This window comes from Marmota monax, unplaced genomic scaffold, assembly GCF_021218885.2.
Source record: "Marmota monax isolate L192 unplaced genomic scaffold, Marmota_monax_Labrador192_F-V1.1 WCK01_AAM20220418_F8-fsc01256, whole genome shotgun sequence".
Lineage (NCBI taxonomy): Eukaryota > Metazoa > Chordata > Mammalia > Rodentia > Sciuridae > Marmota > Marmota monax.
The window spans coordinates 74692-82607 of record NW_026693272.1 but is presented as its reverse complement, the minus strand read 5'-3'; the positions used below and the strand labels follow the sequence as shown (position 1 = coordinate 82607).

The 7916-nt window shown below is 36.5% G+C and overlaps 1 pseudogene; it reads right to left on the bottom strand.

The window, feature by feature from the left end:
* Positions 1 to 6082: 6082 nt before the first annotated feature.
* LOC124100802 (nucleoporin NUP35-like) lies at positions 6083 to 6968 on the bottom strand (annotated as a pseudogene).
* Between the last annotated feature and the right edge of the window lie 948 nt (positions 6969 to 7916).

Genomic DNA, 7916 nt, shown 5'->3' with positions numbered 1-7916 from the left:
AAGCTTTTATAAGGTCCTATCTCCCAAATGCTATGGAAGCATCTGTTATATCCCAAGAGCAACTTGCATTAGGATTAGTGATTTGTTATTTAAACGAATATGTCAATAACCATTAAAGATACAAAGACCAAATATGGAAAAATGAAAATGATTTATTAGTTAGTTGTGGAATTATGGGTAAAATTTCCCCCAATGGTTTTAATTGACATTGCCATTATATAATGGTGTCTTCATATTTTTTTCATGTTTAAAAGAAAAATGTTAAATTGTTCTCATAGACAACTGAGCTCTAGGGACTGATTCCCAAGTTAGCCCAGCTGAACTCTGAATTAATCTCTTGAGGATCTAAGAACTCATAGAGTCCCACAGAACATTATCAACTTTACATCTTCATAGCAACATAGTTTTAAACCCTCTCAGGATTTTTATATATCATATAACATGAAAGACAGTTTTATAGTGCTGAGAGTCAAATCTTTAAAAGGGAAGTGCTCATAGAACTGTCTTTTTGGGACTATTCATGAGATTTTTTTCCCTCCATATTTTTGATGTTGATAACAGTCCTGTGTGGGTCCACTGTCAGTTAACTAGACAGGAAGTAGTATTAGGTAAACAGATGTTGTCAGTAGTATAATCTACTAATTTACCATGATCACTACCTGATTGCTTACATTTAACACTTACCATCTGAGCCAAGGTTCCTACAATTTTGTGACTATAGTAATACCAGAATATAAGCCTCTTAGCCTTTAGCAGCCAGTAAACCTCTCCTGTTAATATGAACAGAAGTGTTTCTGAGTCTGTGTGGCAAGTCATGTTAAAGTGATGTTCTATGATTGTTGGTGATATCACAGAGTGTCCTTGTGTCATTCTTGGAGAAAAGGAGGAGAGCAAAACACCATGTCCCTGAAGTGTTCCTCTCTGTTCCTAAGAACATGGCCAGTTAAGGGAACAATAAGAGCCAGTCGGGCCGGAATATCCAGATAAATACTATCTCAAAAGGTACTGGCTTTCTCTTATGTATGCTGGGAATTAGGGCAAGTCAGTGTTACCTGTGGAAAACTGCTGTTTTGCATGCACACCAAGCTTCTAGGGGTGCTGGTCATACAACAGGACAAGGTGAACTAATCTAATGTTATCACTGCCTCTGTAATCTAGCTAATAAAACTTCCCTCTCTGCAGTAACTGCTATTGAGAAACACACTGCAGAAAGGATAAGTGCTCATCCTGCCAGTTGCCACAGCATCATGAGGGACAGAAGTGCTACTTTCTGGCAAAGCCCTAGAGGTAATGTGAGAAACAGAGGTGCTACTTGTCCATCCTGTCACCACTAGACCTTCTTGGAAGCATTTTTCAATAAAGCTTGTGTCTCACATTTCATCTCCTCATTTCTTCTTTGGTCTCAGCAACCTGTCCCACTGCCATAGCTCAACTGGGCTATGGATACTATAGTCCTGTACTTAGCTTAGTGGCAGCCTGACTGGAAAAAATTAGTAATAATAACAGTAACATTTAAGTTTGAGAACATACTGCATGCCAAGCAATCTATTAAACTGTTTACATTTGTTAACTCATATAGTTCTTACAGTAACCTTAGCAAGTAGGTATTCTTGGTGTCCTGTTGTACCAATGAGGGCAGTGAGGCTAGGAGATTAAATAACTTGCCTAAAGTTACATTCTAATAAATTGATTGTTAGAATCAGATTTTCTTACAATGCAAACAAAAGAAAACCACTTGAGCTAAATTAAACTCCCACTCTAATAGGAAAAGGGAATTTTAGAACATAGGGATGTTACAAGAAACCCTTGGGTCAGAAAGGAACACCATCAAGAAGGATTAGAATCAGGAAATGGAAATCCATGGGTTTCACTGTGAATGCCAACAATTCAAGTGTGTGAGGGTACTTTTGTGGTTAAAAGTTATCTCTCCTCTCTCTCTCTCTCTCTCTCTCTCTCTCTCTCTCTCTCTCTCTCTCATTCTCTTGCCTCTTTCTCCGTATAATTTCTTCTATTGCATTTTTTTCCTGTGTCAAGCACACACTCTGCTTCTCCATACATGCATGGCCAAACATAATTGTGTCATAGCCTTTACTTGTTCTAAACCCAAGTAGTTACATTTCCAAATATTAGGAGACAGAATCTGATTAATGTTGTTTCCTCTTCTAATCTAACCAAACATGTCCAGTCAGTCATACTATACCAGAAGCATGACTGTAGACACATTCCTGGAGGAAGTTCTCAGTGAAGGAGTCCTGCTGTCTGGGCAGATTCCTATAGGTTGTGTACTCCAGAGCTTAAGATTGAGTTAGAATCTGGGTTTTTCTGCAAAGCCACAGTTCTTAACCACCATATTATTCTTAAAAATAAATAAATAAACAAACAAACAAACAAATAAATAAAATAAATAAAAGAAAAAGAAATTGAACACCTATAGAATTTCCACATTGTTAAGATCACGGAAAACAGTGTATTTGTGACGTTTTATTTTTTAAGCTGGGTAGAGATTCACTGTGCTATATTCTATATACTATTTATATAAAATATTTCCTAATTTAAACACAATTTAAGACATTGAGATTTTAGGTGAAAATTCAAACACTGACCAAGGACTTTCACTGTTAGCTATACAGTGACCTAACTGTTTAGGGTACCTCTCTGGTAAAGACCCACATAAAAATGCTGGATAATATATTTTTAAAAAACAAGCAAACAAAGTGTTCTTTAAACGCAAGGTTGGTCTGGCTGGAATATAAAGCAAGTCCCCCGGGGAAAGGGAGAGAAACATCTACAGAGGTAACAGGTAACTGAGTGTTTGCCCTAAGGGCATCTGCTGATCCCTGCTGATCCAGTGCTTAATCTTCAATAAATCTAAATCATGAGAGCAATAGGAGAAAAGCCTGAGTCTTTCCAAAGGTGAAGGATCAAAGCAGAGACCTCTAGGACTTGGGGTATGGCAACTTGCTTGAGACCCTCCACTCAATACCCAATGCAAAAAAAAAAAAAACATAGCAGAGATCCCCACATGAAGTTAGAATGTTCTAAAGATGACCCACTAATGGATGATATAAGGGAAAATCACCCAGCAGAATGATGTGGAAATATCTGTATCTATTTCAGCTCTGAGAAATCTTGAACACCAGTGATATACTGGCACATGGATCCTGGACATTCACACTGCTTATATGGCCTGAAACACCTCAATCTGAAAATTTAGCTTAAGTGATCCTAGATTGTTAATGCCCCAAAGCACAGGGCAGGTACAAAGAAATTCCTTTGATAGGGCACACTTTAAAACCAGGCTTAGGGGGCAGGGTTGTGGCTCAGTGGTAGAGTGCTTGCCTAGCATGCACTGGGTTTGATCCCTGGCACCTCATTAAAGAAATAAAACAAATAAAATAAAGGTCCATCTACAACTAAAAAAATATAAAAAAAAAGCTTAAAGAATTCCCACAGTGTTCCAAGGAACCCAACTTCACAACAAAAACCATAAAACACATGAAGAAATGAACTATGTTATGCAAGAGACATCAGAAACAAGAATCAGCAAAATCAGATTGCAAAAACTTTTGATATTGAAGTTATAAATTATAGATTTATAAGTATATAAAAGATATTTACAATTGAAAATGTGAACAGAATATAAAAAGTTACAAAGCAGATTTAACAAATAACTTAAAATTTAAGTATTAATGAGTTTATTAAATATTTTAATGATTGAAATTAAAAACTGTGTAGACTAGTTAACACATTAAAAATAGATCAAAAGAGAAACAGTAAATTAGAAAACCATGGTTCAGATATTGTTCAGAATACAACACAAAGAGAAAAAAGTTATCTTCAAAGAAAATGCTCCTGGGCAGGGGTTTTGGCTCTGTGTACGGGCCTGACATGCACAAGACCCTGGGTTCAATCCCCAGCACTGCCAAACACACACACACACACATACCATAAACAAAAACCCTCTAGGTGATATATTAAAATTATCTCTACTAAAATCAGGAATGAAAAATGATACCCTCACTGGTATCATATCTATCAAATATTGTTCTAGGGGTACATTCAACCCAAGGAGACAAGAAAGAAGAATTGTATAAATAGAAATAAAACTGTTATTTCTCAGACATGATAGATGATAGACTACAGATCAGTTACTAGAATAAATAAAAACTTGGCAAGTTTGTTGGATACAAAATCAATTCATAGATACCAACAGCATTTCCATAAAGTTTGATAAATAATATATTTTATTTTTAAAATACCATTTAAAATAGCAATTAAAACTATAAGATATCTAGACATAATCTAGTAAAGCATTTTGTAATAACTATATGTAAAACAATATGGTACTGTGTTCCCTATTTCTGCTATAACAAATTACCACAAACTTAATAACTGGTTTATTTGTTGCAGTTCTGGGGATGGGAACCCAGGGCCTTGCACATGCTAGGCAAGCACTCTCTATCACAGGGCCATATATATCCCCAGCCCAAACTCAGTGTTTTCAAACAATACAAGTTTATTATCGTACTGTTGTGGAGGTCAGAGTCTGAAATGGTCCTGTGGTTAAAATGAAGTAGACATAGCTGCATTCCTTCCACAAGCTCAAGAGGAGAATCTTTTCCACTGATTTTTCCAGAGTCTCCAGGATGCCTGCATTTCTTGGCTCCTGGCTCCTCCCTCCATCTTTCAAGTGCCTCACTCTAACCCCCACTTCTTTTGTCACAACTCCTCTCTGACTTTGACCATCTTGTCCTCCCTCTTATAAGAACTTTGTGATTATCCCACCTGGATAGTTTAGTTGGAACAAAATGTGCCCACAAATGTGGGCCCTAGGACGTGGATGTCTTTAGGAAGTCTTACTGTCTACCACAAATACAAATGGAAAGATATCTTTTCATAAATACAACATCATAGGGATGTAAGTTCTCTCAAACTTATTTATAGATTCAATGCAATTCTGAATCACTATCCTGTCAGGTTTTTTCATTGAACCTTACAGGTTTCTTCTAGTGTTTATATGGAAGAGCAAAGTGTCAAGTATAGCTAAGAAACATCTGCAGTAACAGTACAGAGATTTACTCTACTAAATACTAAGACTTATTATAAAACTATAAGACAATGTACTATTAATGAAACACAAGTTGCAACCAGTCATAGAAGCATACACAGTCTGGTTACATTTACACAAAAGTTGAAAATAGGAAATATCAAGCAATATATCGTTTAGGGATACATATGTATATGGTCAAGCTATAAAGAAAAACAAAAAATGAAATTCAAGACTTTGGTAATCCAATTGTTGGGAAGGACAAGATTGGAGATATGCATACAGATATCTTCAAAAGTATCATGATGTGCTATGTCTTAAGCTGAGTGGGGAAAATAGAGCTGTTAAGTTTATTATTGGTCATTAAGCTGTATAATATTCTATATACACAATTTTGTTTGAATAATGTTTTCATACTTTTTCAGAACATGATTGACAAGTCTTATCAAGAAACTTTAGTAAATTTTTAAAATAGTATTTTGGTTTTAGAATACTGAAAGATGACAATTCACAATGAGATAATATGCAAAGAAAATTAAGCTACTAAATACTCTCTAAAGACTGTAATTCAAATTGCTAATTCTAATCTAATGCTTGGTGAAAGCAGCTGTAGTTCCTCTTCATGGAATTCACCCACCTTCTCATGATGATTACAAAGCCTCCCCACCAATTCTATTATTTAATTTATAGTAATCAATGCTCAGGTTTTTTTGTGCTTAAACTTACATGGAAAGGACAAAATCCTACTTACAGGAATCTTTTTAGATTTCTTCAAAATGTATCACAAATATCATTTACAGTGCAAGCTACAAATAAGATGTATTCTTGAAGGAAAACTTCTAAATGAAGCATGAGATAGTTAGTGATGCCAAGAGTGGTTATACATCTAACCCAGGAGAACCAGCAGTACTCTGATAACTGTTTTAATGTAACAACCTTCTCCTTGGTAGTTGAATTCTTAGATCTTACTATACTACCAGCTAAATATATACTTCATTACTTTGGATATAAGACTTTCATCTTTTTGGATGTTCATCAGAAATTACTAAATGCTGTAACAAGAGGTTTCATTGTAGAAATCCTAGGGCTACTTCTGGTTGTAGTGGTGTGCCTAAGGTTTTGATGGGTGATACAAAGGCTAGAGACGGAGATGACAAAGGACATCTATCCCTGTTTTCTGTAACACTTTTATTTATTCATCATTTTGCATCAATCATGACAGATTTTCCAAAGTTTCTCCCATCTTTGTCTAAAGTTTTCTGGACCTGCAATTTAGATTGGTGACAAATATACATCCAATTTCCTATTCTAGACATCACATGTTTTAAAATAGTCTCATATTATACAAATTGTAATAATATATAGAAAACAGATACTTGTGGAAACCAAAACACAGTCACCTGAATGTCATCCAGGTCGTCTTCTGAAGTCAGGGAATCTTCTGGAGTATAAATAGAATCCAGCTTGGCAGGAGTTAATGTCATCTTTTGTGAATGACCAATATTTGATGGACTAAACATACTTTGCCCTGTTTCAGGAGTAGTTTTTGTAACTCCAGCCAGATTATTCTGCATTACTGAAATGTCTGGCGGTCTTCTTGAATTTCAAGGTGTTGGTATGAGCCCTGGGAAGGAAACGTCATCATAGGTACTTCTAACTAGTAGAAAAATTTTCACTCTTTATGAGCTGGTACAACTGGTCATGGTGATGAACCACATGCAAGTAAAGGCAATCTCATTTCCATTACTCCTGCTGAAGAGCTACTAATTGATGGAGGTTGTGGAGTCATCAATTAGTAGTAACTGGACATGGCAAATCCCCCATTACAATTCTAGATAAGAACTGGGAATCAACTCCTGACTTTGGAGAGTTGATTGGTTCAGCTCCATGGAACCTGGGGTTCCATGATAAATGCTACCATCACGGCCACTACGAAACATCCTGGGATTTGGAGAGCAGGCTGTGCCCTGCTCAGTTACTTCATGATGTATAGAGCAGCAGTTTTCAGGATACGCCTAAACCTGTGTTACTCCAGTGTATAAAGCAGTAGTTTGCCATAACCCACTCTATTTTGAGTTTAGGTGCTGAGGTGGAGTGACTCTACAACTTGCTTGTACAAGTAAAAAACCACCATCTGTCTGGTACAAACATAAGGCACAAACTGATAAATTAATAATGCTAATAAAAATGACCACCTGTGAATTTATCAAATTAATCAGAAGCACATGAATACATGGGCATATCCAATTCAGACTGGAAAAACCAGACCTATGCACTTATCGAACACACTAGACCATTGAATGAAGCAACCCCCTCACTCCAGGTCTATAAAAGGAGAAGCACTCCAAGATGGGACATGGTGGTACCCTAACATTATCACCTGTTACTTCCCATGAGCTTTGCCCAGGAAAATCACCACAATGAACTTTCAAATTTCTGTCCTTGAGCTTCAGCAGAGTGCAATTTCTGCAGCATAAGCCACAAAAAGCTGCCATCCCAACAGATACACTTGAGACTGCAATCAGTCTAGATCTTGGCCTAGAGTAAGTTCTTTGATTGTGACAGCTCTGTGCCCTGGACAAGTTTTTCAAATGGTTCTTAATCTTATCTGACCACCTACAGTTACTCTTTGCATTCATAATTGCTCTGCCTTTGCTCTCAGGTCAAACTCCTGTATTCCTGTGGTTGCCTCAACCCTATCTAAGCCTTCCTGCAACTTATATATATCATTGTGTAAAGTATGATTTGTGATGTGTTATAGATATTAGAAATTAAGATTGGCATAAAAGAACTTGTACTTGCCTGGCTTATGACGACCAGGTGACTCACAAATATTTAGTGAACTGCCAACTGATGAAAGTGGTGTAGC